We start from the raw sequence: 12,880 nt of genomic DNA, 5'->3' as shown, positions 1-12,880 counted from the left end.
AATAAAATTCTGCCGTTGGAATTACTTTGAGAATTATTCCATGACCGATGTTTGGCATTAAAGTCACCAATTACAAAAAAATTTGACTTATTGCGAGTCAATTTTCGCAAGTCAGTTTGGAGCAAATTAACTTGCTGTCCAGAGCATTGAAAAGGCAAATAGGCAGCTATGAAAGTATATTTACCAAACTGTGTTTCAACAGAAACACCTAAAGTTTCAAAAACTTTAGTTTCAAATGACGAAAACAATTGATGTTTTATACGCCTATGAATGATAATTGCAACTCCCCCACATGCCCCATCAAGTCGATAATTACGATAAACCAAAAAGTCTTTTTTAGTTTGGATTCAGGTTTTAAATAAGTTTCGGTAATAACTGCTATATGTACGTTATTAGCTGGAAGAAAATTAAACAGCTTGTCCTCTTTACCATTCAGAGAACGAGCATTCCAATTTAAAATATTTAAATTATTATTTGGATCCATTATAAAAACGTAATCCAATAACAATTTGATTAGTAAATTTTACACCAACTTGGACTGCTTCAGTCATAGTGGTGGCTTTGAACATTGCATCAATCATTAGATTCAATTGTTTAGTTAGAAAATTAAAATCAGAGGCAGACGTATCACTTGAAGCGGGTACATTTGATGATTTTCCGTTAGAATTTTCAGTAGACGAAGTAGCGGAGTAGATGTTACCTGTGGTGGTAGGGTTTTTTCCATTTGATTTGAAACAAGTAGAATGGGTACTCATAGTACGAGGGGAGGAGTTCAAATTACCTGCTACGATATCAGCAAAGGATTTTCCGTGGGTAGATACATTCGAAATTGAAAGATTCGAACGGCTACCCGACGGATTAAAATTTGTTTGGGAATGAGCATGATTATGATCTTCCTGGTGGGTATGATTCCTAATCAAGCGATCGTAAACTGAAAAATGAGCATTGTTCGATACTCTACCAGGCAAATTCCGGAAACAACCGTTATCGTAACGGATATTATCTTTCATCTGCATGGCACGAGCCTCAATGACTCTTTTGCGTGAAGGGCAATTCCAAAAATTGGATTTATGATTAGCCCCGCAATTAGAGCATATGAACTTGGTGGTATCTTCTTTCACTGGACAGACGTCCTTAGCGTGAGAAGAACCCCCGCAAATCATGCATTTAGCATCAATGCACCATTTTTTTTACCATGACCCCACTTTTGGCACCGACGGCACTGAGTGGGGTTCTGGTAATTTCTTCCAGGTTTCTGGAAATGTTCCCATGTCACACGGACATCGAACATAAGTTTTGCTTTTTCTAAAGCTTTATTATTATTTAGATCTTTTTTGTTAAAGTGAACTAAATAATATTCTTGAGAAAGCCCTTTCCGAACAATGCCAGATTGGGTTCTCTTTTTCATAATGATTACTTGGACTGGTGAAAATCCAAGTAAATCATTTATTCCATTTTCGATCTCTTCAGGTGACTTCTAGTCACTTGGGAGACCTTTCAAGACAACTTTGAACAAACGTTCAGTTTTGTCGTCATAAGTAAAAAAAATGTGCTTCTTCTCTTCAAGATGTCTGAGAAGAAGTTCTCGATCTTTAAGAGTTTCCGGCAAAACGCGACAGTCTCCTTTCTTTGCGATTTGGAAGAAAACCTTGATTCCCCTGATGGAGTTCAAGATCTCCTGCCTAAATCCCCAATATTCGTAACAACTGACCACGATAGGCGGCACTGTTTGCTTCCTCACTTGAATCAAAGAGCCTGTGCTAGAGGCTGCTTCGATTTGGTGTTCGGAAAATTTGTCTAGAGCATCGAACTCATTGCTCATTTCGATACAATTATTTATTTCTCCCTTGGAAGAAAGTTCGCATTCCGGGGAAATGTCCTTTCTTCCATTCTTGCCACGTGTAGTGACAGTTTTAAAACCCACTTTTTTGGAAGGAAGTAGTGAATTCAGAGATTCACCCTTCCTTTTGTTAGTTGTTGATACCATGTTTAGTTAATAAACGAGAAAGACGTGACCTTCGAGAGGTTTTTTCCCAAGACGGAGTCCAAGAAGGATTACCACCGCTAGCTTTCGCCAACGGGTTCAACGAAAAATCGAAGGCACGGGTCCAAACAAGGATAGTAAAGGGATCAATAGTAGAAAAAATAGTACTGAAAAGTACTGTTTTAGTAGCACTGAAAAGTACTGTTTTTAATTTTAGCACTGAAAAGTACTGTTTTATTGCTTTAGGTAGTTTTTAAAAAAACTTCCAAGAGCAGAGAGAATTCTTGTACGCACAGCACGAAGGTACGATGCGCACTGTATCGGTCAGTTAATTCCTCTCTCGTGCTGCCTTTTCTTTCTGCGGCGGTTTCGCTTTTCTTCAGCTCACGCTGCCCTGTATTGCTCTCTGTACCAGCGAGTACTAGCCACAACCATACGGCTTTGGTGAAATGCTTCACGTCTGTCACTCTCTGGCACCCTTCATTGAACCATTCGGTTTGCCATAGTCGTTGACATCCTACGTCGTTGTTGTCACAGCTTCATGGATAGGGTTTCATGTTGGCATTTCCAGAAACGTTGATTCTTTCTAACTGTTTTTCAAGCTGCTGGCTGTTCTATGCAGCTACCCCATCCATCTACAAGCGTTGGATATTGAAGCGCATCGTTCTGTGATTTGTGGGCATCGCTACCCTGGAATTATAGCAACAACGTGATAATGATCCGAAAGATCCCGATATCTCTGGCATCTGAGAAATGTCGCTCAGCAACCAGCAAGTGATCTTGTGGGAGCAGGCATCACCATATGTTTGCGGATATTCTTGCGTGCAAAGTAGGTACTGCTGAATACCATCCCTCTATCAGCAGCGAAGTTTACAAGCCGCAGTTCATTATCGTTGGTAACAGATTGATAGCCGTTTCAATGACGGGTCAGAAAAAGTATTCTTCCCAAGTCAACGCATTTGCTTCGCCTATAAATTGTTACATCTTGTTTTGGGCACTCTTCGCAGACCTTATCTAGGTTAGCATGAGCTCTACATCCTTCATGTCATCAAGCTTATACTTCGTTGGTGCATATATGCTGATAAGACTGTAGTTGAAGAGCTTACCACTTCATTCTGAACACACAGAATCGGTCGCTTACAGGTTTCCACCGAATTATTCACTCAATCTGCTTCCCAATTACTATGAAGCCAACTCGACGTGTAGAAGATGTGATACTTGAATGAAGTGTTGGCAATAGTACACACCGTTCGGTATTTACGTTCTCCGATATACGGTTCATTCAAAGTTCTTACATTCCAAGATTCGAATTTTCAATCTTGGTCCTTTATTTGCTGCTGGGTCTATTGCTGTCATATAAATCTGTTTGTTCTAAGTTTGCCTTTTTTGATTGGTGAAGAGTCTTCGATAGGCCACTTAACAACCCAAGCAAAATGAAATTGCTAAGGGCAGTTCAAAATTCAAAAAAAATTGAGAATCCCACCTCCCCCTCCTGTGGTATGGAGCTACATGTTCTCATATCGCATATGCGATCTACCCTCTTCAAGGGACCCCACTCCTATTTCCCTTCCCTTTCCTCTCCCATCGGGTAGATGATGAAATAGGCTCAAATATGACGATGACACAAATCTCCCAACTGGTGGGGAACGTGCCTTTGGAGCCGGCCTTCTGATACCTGATACCCATATCTTTCTTACCAGAACTAGAGATGGGCAAAAAGAATCGAAGCCGTTCAAAAGATCCGGATCACTTGAAAGAACGAGTGATATGTGGCCAAGGATGGGAAAAAAATCGTCTCTACCAACAAACAACACGGTATCCGAACGGTCTAAGAGGGCCGTCGCTCTTGCAACAGAATAATTTTAAAACCTCACCACGCGCGCATTATACCGACATAAGGAGCATCCGATGCAATGTTTGTCGTGGGACAAAGAGTTTATCAGATGTTGTTACAAGTAGCGATCAACTTGAATCATGGCACATTCACGCTTTTATTTTTCGTTAAAACCATGCCCGAATGATTTTAGATTCACACAATATATTCGAAGGGAAATCAGCAGATACCAATAGAACAATCCTCAGAATGATAAAACTATGGCTTGCGAACATTTAATCGCTAGCCCACACGCAGAACGATGCGTTATTCGCGGAGCGTAGTTTGTTGTGATATCTTAACGACAAAAGGTTAATCGTTGTTGCTATGATCGCACGATAAAGAACAACCGCGATGCATCATTTATTTTGTCAAGATCACTAGATTTCCATCTTTGTATGTGGCTCTTTTTTGATGAGAGCCGATTCATGTTATTAGCACGAATCAGACAAAGAGTGACCCGGAAAAAGAACGAACCGAAAAAGAAGAATAGGTTCGTGTTCGTTTCACAGCTTTATTATAACGCTTGACACGTGTCTTTGTGTAAGAACCTGTTTGCTGCAGCTCCACACTCTTGGCATACACAGCTTAATAACTGAGCCACTGAACCGTTCAAAAGATCCGGTTCAATAAAATGAGTGATTCGGATCGAATCTGTTCGCCAACTTGAGCCGTTTTCCCATCTCTAACCAGAACAATCGAAGTTGCACAGAGATTTAATTGGTTGGGCATGGGATAAACTTACCATTCTCAATGTGCACTAATCGAGAGCTCAAAATTTACAAGTCAATAACGGCGTTGGCCACGTCCTTGCGATCATCTGGGAAGGGAAGGGATGTTAGTTAGACAACTGTTGTTACTAGAGACCGAGAACAACTCTGCAACTCCACAGTTGTCATGGAAAGGATATTGGGTTAGTGGGAAGATACAGATCTGGGAGTCACCAAGGTTTGGTGATGCGATCCATGATATAATCACGCCTAACCGGATTCGCGATATTCAATACTCGCATGTACGCCGAACAAGTGTTTATCACTCGCCCCCGCAAGAGCAAGTGACGCGATCAAAAGATCAAACACTACTAACGATCCGTGGCGCTTTTTCATTTCCCTACGCGAACGACGCGCGACATATTCGATCCTGACCTTCAACGTCAAGGTCGATGGAATAAACACTACTCACCTCAATGAAGTATTTTAATTGTTTTAATTTTTTTAATACCATTATAACACCACATTGAAGTATTGACTACTGAACAATAATAAAAAACTAATGACGGTACTTGATACTTGATACTTGATGGGCTACAATCCGCTACGTTGAATCTACGCCGAATGGATAATTCTTCTCCACTGGGCTCGGTCCTGAGCCAATCGCTTCCAGTCGCCCTGAACGTTAAGTGCCCTTAAGTCCTCTTCAACTGCAAAAAGCCAACGTGTGCGCGGCCTACCACGAAGCCGACGGCCTCGTCCGGGTTCTCTACTGAATATTATTTTTGCTTGTCGTTCTTCCGGCATTCGTACCACGTGACCAGCCCAACGCAGCCTGCCGTGTTTTATGAGCTTGATAATATCCACTTCTTTATATACTTGGTACAACTCATGATTCATGCGACGCCGCCAGATGCCATTTTCTTGTTTACCGCCGAGTATTGTTCGCAGCACTTTACGCTCAAAAACTCCAAACGCTTTCCGGTCGACCTCTTTTAACGTCCAGGATTCATGGCCGTATAGGGCAACCGGAAGGATAAGAGTCTTATATAGCGCGAATTTTGTTTTCGTCTGCAGGCTACGGGACTTAAGCTGGTTACGGAGCCCGTAAAAAGCCCTATTCGCAGCTGCAAGACGCCTTTTCACCTCGCGGGTAACATCATTATCGCAAGTCACTAAAGTACCAAGATACACAAATTCTTCCACTACTTCAAATTTTTACCACCTAGCACCACTTCACTACCAACTTCACGATTGGAACCACGCTGTCTACCAGCGATCATGTACTTAGTTTTGCTGGTGTTGACGGTAAGTCCAATCCTCGCTGTCTCCCTTTGAAAAGGCACGAATGCCTCTTCTACGGCTCGACGATCAATTCCGATTATATCGATATCGTCCGCAAAACCCAGGAGCATATGCGACCGGGTGACGATGGTACCGCTTCTTTGCACGCCCGCTCTCCTTATAGCTCCTTCGAGAGCAATGTTGAACAAAAGATTCGAAAGCGCATCTCCTTGCTTCAATCCATCTAAGGTTACGAAGGAGGTTGAAGTCTCATCCGCAACCCGCACACTTGATTTCGATCCATCCAACGTTGCACGAATCAGTCTAATCAGTTTCGCCGGAAAACCGTGTTCTACCATTATCTGCCATAACTCATTTCTCTTTACTGAATCGTACGCCGCCTTGAAATCAATGAACAGATGATGTGTCTGCAAGTTGTATTCCCGGAACTTATCAAGGATTTGTCGCAAGGTAAACATTTGATCCGTCGTTGATCGGCCCTCACGAAAACCAGCTTGGTATTCGCCGACGAAGGACTCCTCCAGCGGTCTCAATCTGTTGAACAGAACACGTGACATTATTTTGTACGCCGAATTGAGGAGCGTTATTCCTCGGTAATTGGCGCACTCCAATCTGTGGCCCTTCTTATACAGAGGGCAGATGAGGCCCTCCAGCCAGCTAGCAGGCAATTCTTCTTCCTCCCATATCCTTAACAGAGTACGGTGCAGCATTTCGTACAGCTGCTCACTACCGTACTTGAAAAGTTCGGCCGGGAGCTCGTCTTTTCCAGCAGCCTTACAGTTCTTCAACTCCTTAATCGCTCTTCTAACCTCATCTAGCGTCGGGGGCTCCACAGCTTGTCCATCGTTGCTGATGATTAATCTGTTCTCAGACGCGCTCGTGTCCTCTCCATTCAACAATTGCTCGAAGTGTTCTTTCCACCTGGCAGCCACCAAGATTTTGTCTGTCAGCAAGTTACCTTCGCGGTCATTGCACATGACGGGAGACGGCGCAGTTTTTCTCCGTACGCCATTGACAGTTTCGTAAAATCTCCGCATATCGTTTTGTTCGATGCTGTTTTGCGCCTCAGTAAGGATGTCTTCTTCATACTGCCTTTTCTTTCTGCGGTGAATTCGTTTCTCGGCTGCTCTAGCTTCCTTGTACCGCTCTCTATTCTGCCGGGTACCAGACACTAACATCCGACTTCTGGCAACATTCTTCTCATCCGTCACATTCTGGCACTCCTCATCAAACCAACCGTTTCTGGGTCGTCTCTGAGCAGTACCTATCACCTCTCGCGCTGCTGTGCTCATCGCACCGTGGATAGACTCCCACAGATTGTTGAGGTTTTCGCCTACGTTGTATCCCCTTATCCGCTCATCAAGCTTCCGGCGGTACTCGTCTGCTACACCTTCTGTTGATAAGCGCTGGATATTGAAACGCAACGGTCGCTGTGTTCTTGTGTTCGCCACGGTAGACAACCGTGCACGAATTTTACTAACAACGAGATAGTGATCAGAGTCGATGTTTGGGCCTCTAAAGGTCCTCACATCGATGACATCCGAGAAATGCCGACCGTCCACCAAAACGTGGTCTATTTGGTTGCAGAGCTCGCCATTTGGGTGCATCCAGGTGTGCTTTCGGATGTCTTTGCGTGCAAAGTAGGTGCTGCTGATGGCCATCCCTCTAGCTGCAGCAAAAGTTATTAGCCTTAGGCCGTTGTCATTGGTGGCGGAGTGAAGGCTCTCCGTACCAATTATAGGGCGAAAAAAATCCTCTCTTCCGACCTGAGCGTTGGCATCCCCGATAACAACTTTTACGTCATGTTTTGGGCACTCTCCGTAGGTCTTGTCGAGACAATCATAAAACGCATCCTTCGTGTCGTCGGGTTTATCGTTTGTCGGCGCATAGATGTTGATCAAACTGTAGTTGAAGAATTTGTCCCGTATCCTCAATACGCAGATTCGTTCATTAATCGATTTCCACCGCATAACACGCTTCATCTGCTTCCCGATCACTATGAATCCGACGCCATGCTCTGCCTTATCGCTGCCACTATGGTAGATGTTGTATTTGAAAGCTGTGTTGGCGACGGGATCCACCGCCCTGAATTCACGTTCTCCAGTTCTAGGCCATCTTACTTCCTGAATAGCAGCCACGCTCACTCCAACCCTCTGCAATTCACGAGCCAAAAGGCTCACTCGTCCGGGTTCATTTAACGTCCTGACATTCCAGGTACCGAGTTTCCAATCATAGTCCTTATTTCGTTGCCAGGTCGATTGCCGAAAATATCGTTCGTTATTGACGGTATGATACCAATATATGGAAGGGCTGCGAATCTAAACTATCGTTCAGGTGTAACCAGACTTTTGCACGATACATCATACTACGGGGTGAACCCAAACTTTTGCACGATGACTTGAATGACTGTTTCATTGATTTTGAATAGTTTTCAGATTTTTCCACCAACATTTCGTTAGTGGTCTTCAAAGAATATAAGATTACGATTCTAAAGACACATGGATTTAAAATTTTGGTCGATCCAATGCTGAGGAAATTAGTATGGTTTTTTCAGTACGTTTTTTTTTAATGACTCAACTTTTAGTAAAAATTTAGAATACGGAATTCAAAAAATGTTTTTGGAAAAATATCCACGCAGTAAGGATAACTTATTTCTTTTCGAATACGTCATAGAGAGTTTCAATTGGAAAAATGATCACAGAGATATGGACAAAACACTTTTAAGGAAGTGAAAACAAACTTATGCACGGGAGTGTATTTTATTATTGACACCTGAGTTTCACCAAACATGTGTCGAACATGAGCGAGGTTAGTGGGACTTAAAGCCCATTTCTCAGACTTGCTTCTGATGTTTCCAATATTGCCGAACTATCATTTCCTATTACTGTAAACGTCAGAAAATATGCTGCCGTTGGTGATTGAGCTGTTAAATTTTAAAAATATTTCATGATTTCAGAGTTGGAGCTCATTGAGAGTGATTTGTACGCAGTCTATTTTAGCAGCGACCCGACAATTCCGTTAGTGTGGCATTTTCGCTTAAGGGGAATATACATCGAAGCCAAACGTCGAATTTTCAAGAGCACGAATTTGAAGAACTAACAGCTGTTCAAGCTAAAAACTTAATCGATTGGACACCACCAGCGTGTGACCAATCGATTAAGTTTTCAGCTCAAACCGCTGTCTGGTTCTCTCGATTTGTGCTCTTTTAAATTTGAGGTTTGGCTTCGACGCATCTTCACCTTAAAAAATGTATTTTTTTGTTTTGCATGATCCGTAGCGCTCGCCATAGTTGATCAGAATGTTGGATTAAAATTTCACTGTGATATGAATTTGCATTATAAAGTCATCATAAAGAAATGAACGAATTAATTGAATATAATGTTAATTAATTAATGTTTACTTAAACTAAATTTCAATGTTGTTATTAAATAGTAGGAAAAACTTACGATATGGTTAAAGATATATGCGGATGCATAACTAGCACCAATGGGATACTCGCTTCGAATCTGAGTTTCTCATAACTTTCAACGTATGTCATATTTCTCACACTCTCACATCTTTGGTTACCAATTATGACTTGAAAAATATGCGAAGTGTTATTCTCGTGCTCTTCTTACGCTGTTGTTACGGCAATATAGCCGCGTGGGCAACATTTTCCTTTGAAAATATCCTGTTACGAACATACTTGTCACACAGGTCCGGACGAAAAGGTGTTCCATCCATTGTGTGTGTGGAGCACTTCTACCTCGATAATGGCATGACAGTAATTGATCAATGACAAAGTGAAGACATCCTTCATCACCAACATCATCAAGTTTTAACAAGCTTTCTGTTCAAGAAAGTAGTGCCAAGTGTAGAAGTGGGAAACTGTCGGAACAGTAGTAATTATTAAGAATACCATCGGTTGTTGGAAGTGACAATGGGTAGCAGGATAAAGGATAGGTCAAACACTTATCTTTAATTGCTTAACAAATGACACGTGAATGGTCTATCAATACTTGTAAAGTGACAAAAATATAAGTAAAGATCTAATTTGGTTGAAATTGGACGATATTTATTTATATTAGATGGATGTTTAAAACATGCTTGCAGTCAGTCAAAATTCTGCGTTTCTCTTATATGCCAAAATACAATACTTTTCTAAACCAACAAATATTACTTTTGAACATTGGAAGTATTATGAACTTTGTTGATAAGTATTGTTTTACACATGAAGTTTGAGTTCTGAAGAAAATTAAGCAAATAAATTGCCATACGAGCTGAAAACTTGCATGCAAGTTAGCTGAAATAGTAAAATTTAGCATTTTCAACTGCAAATATTTAAAAAACTAGACGTGTTATGATAATTCTAAAAATGGAAATGGTATCAACAGCCCGTAACAAAGTAAATGACTGTATTTTGGTGTTTGAGACAAAACTGTGTTCCACAGCGTTACAGTTGAACCACTTCTCACATCCATCTCTAATAACTAGAGGTATAACATGTTTTAAATAAAACCATTCACTAGAATGACCAGTAACATATTCGATAGAATGCACCGATCACCAGAAAATAATTTGCCAGAATATTCCAATCATCAGAAAGTAACAATCCACAGATTTTTTTATGATTAATGAGCTTCTATTAATTTGTCATCAATTGCTGTGCCATATATGGAAATGTAATTGTTTCTCGCTTTTCTCATAAAAACTTCAAGCTATGTTCAACCTTACCTCATACATGATTCCGTTCAAATTTTCACAGTCCTGCGGGCCTGAACTTTGAGTATTATCTAAGCTTTAAGAACTTTGATAACCTTTAGCCACCTATCTGTAGACCGCAGTCGACGATGGTTTCTTTAAAATGGCAATTTGCTGACATTTTTGGGAACATTCTGATGGATTTCAGGTTTGATTCATATTACGAACACTCATGCTCTCATTAAAGTAAAACTAATAAAAAAGCATCGCTCAGCGAATACCTTGAGGGATTTCAATTTTTTTTTGTCAGAATTCTCGTACACATATCTAGTTTCTAAATTTCGTCAAAGGATCTCAGATATGTTCCTATGGCCGGAGTTATTCCTGTGGGGCATTGTGGCACTTTTGGTGAAAGGATTCTGTACTTCAGTGCCCCTGGAGGTAGGCAATGTCAAATCACAGATAATTTTCGGAATCGGATATAATGTGGCCACTATATCAAGGAGTTGAATCAGCGTAAACCTATTGAGAAAAGCTTGTATTGGACAACCATGTGTCCTACAGCTGTTTGACCCTACAAATGACCATTTTCGGGTCCGCGAAAAGCCTCAAATTTACAATAAAGTGGCCAATTTGTCTCTAAACATCTGTGTCAATCTTATCGGAAAGCATTTTAGTGAACTATTATGTTAATTTTAGAGAATTGAAACAGTTTAGTATCTAACAAGGGGGCCTTCCTTAGCCGAGTGGTTAGAGTCCGTGGCTACAAAGCAAAGCCATACTGAAGAAGTCTGGGTTTAATTCCCGGTCGTTCCAGGATATTTTTGTTATGGAAATTTCCTTGACTTCCCAGGGCATAGAGTATTTTCTTCATACGATATACGAATGCGAAAATGGCAACTATGACAAAGAAAGCTTTCAGTTAATAACTGTGGTAGTGCTCATTGAACACCAAGCTGACAAGCAGGCCCTGTCCTTGTGAGGACGTAATGCCGAGAAGAAAAATCATCATTAAACATAAGCAGTCTTGGAAGGAAGTGCTGTTTGATGCCGACCTGATCAAATTAACCCCAGTGTTTGCCCCCGGATTACGGTAAACATCGGTATTTCGATGCTTGAGGCAAAAAAAAATTAGCAGACACTTAGCCAAAAAAGTTGGTTTTGTTTTTTTGAATTTCAATCGATTTATTTTTCGATTTCGTTTAGTTTTCGTTAATTTCACTGCGGAACAAGTTTTTGTCTCGAGCACCAAAATATTGCTATTTACGAAATTCAAGGTTGCTGAATCCATTGCCGTTTTTAAAAATATCATAGCACGTCTAGTTTTTGAGATATTGATCGTTGAAAATGCAAAATTTGACTATTTCAGCCAACTTGTATGCAAGTTTGCCAGCTTTTGTGGCAATTTATTCGCTTAATTTGCCGCAGAATTCAAACTTCATGTGTATAACAATCATTATCAACAAAGTTCAATATACTTTCTATGTTCAAGAGTTTTTTTGTGGTTTTGAAAAGTATTGTATGTTGTCATATAAAAGAATCGAAGAATTTTGTATGGAGGCTGCAAATATGTTGGAAAAATCAATTTAATCTAAATCAAATCGTGCTATTTCAACCAAATTATATCTGAAATAAAAGTTAAACTCATATATTGCATGCGTGGTGGATTGAATTTCATGTAAACATCAATGAAAACAGTGTTTTATACTATTTTGACGACCTGTAGCTAAAATTGTGAAGTGCTGGAACATATCTGAGAACGGCATCAGATATAGCAACCCTAAATCTACTAGAGACACATAATTTGATCCTTGAGACACGCAAAAGTGTCATTTTTGTTACGCTGTGTTTGCTTTAAGGTGAAGATGAATCGAAGCCATACTTCAAATTTTCAAGAGCACCAATCTGGAGAGCCAAACACTCGTTTGAGCTGATAACTTAACCGATTGGTCCCCACCAGCTACTTATTAAACGATAAGGTTTACAACTTAAACGGATGTTTGGTTCTCCAGATTTTTGCTCTTGAGAATTGCAGGTTTGGCTTCAATTCATCTTCACCTTAAGATGACACGGAAACATTCTTAGAAATCACAAAATTTGCTCAGAAAATGATAGAAAAAATCATTTTTCTTAAAAAGTGGTCCTCTGCACCTTTTTTCGTTGAAAGCTTTCGTTCAACGTATTGACAGTAATCAAAGGTCTTTTGATTAATTTACAAAAAATATTTTTCTGTAGGGTGTGGAATACGGGTACAATTCACTTATTTTAATTTTAATTTCGAACCTTAAGCAACATACTTGTAGCTAAATGATTATACATAAACCGCCA

The sequence above is a fragment of the Aedes aegypti genome, chromosome 1, assembly GCF_002204515.2.
Source record: "Aedes aegypti strain LVP_AGWG chromosome 1, AaegL5.0 Primary Assembly, whole genome shotgun sequence".
Classification (NCBI taxonomy): domain Eukaryota; kingdom Metazoa; phylum Arthropoda; class Insecta; order Diptera; family Culicidae; genus Aedes; species Aedes aegypti.
The sequence above is the reverse complement of the archived record's forward strand: the minus strand, read 5'-3'. Positions refer to the sequence as shown.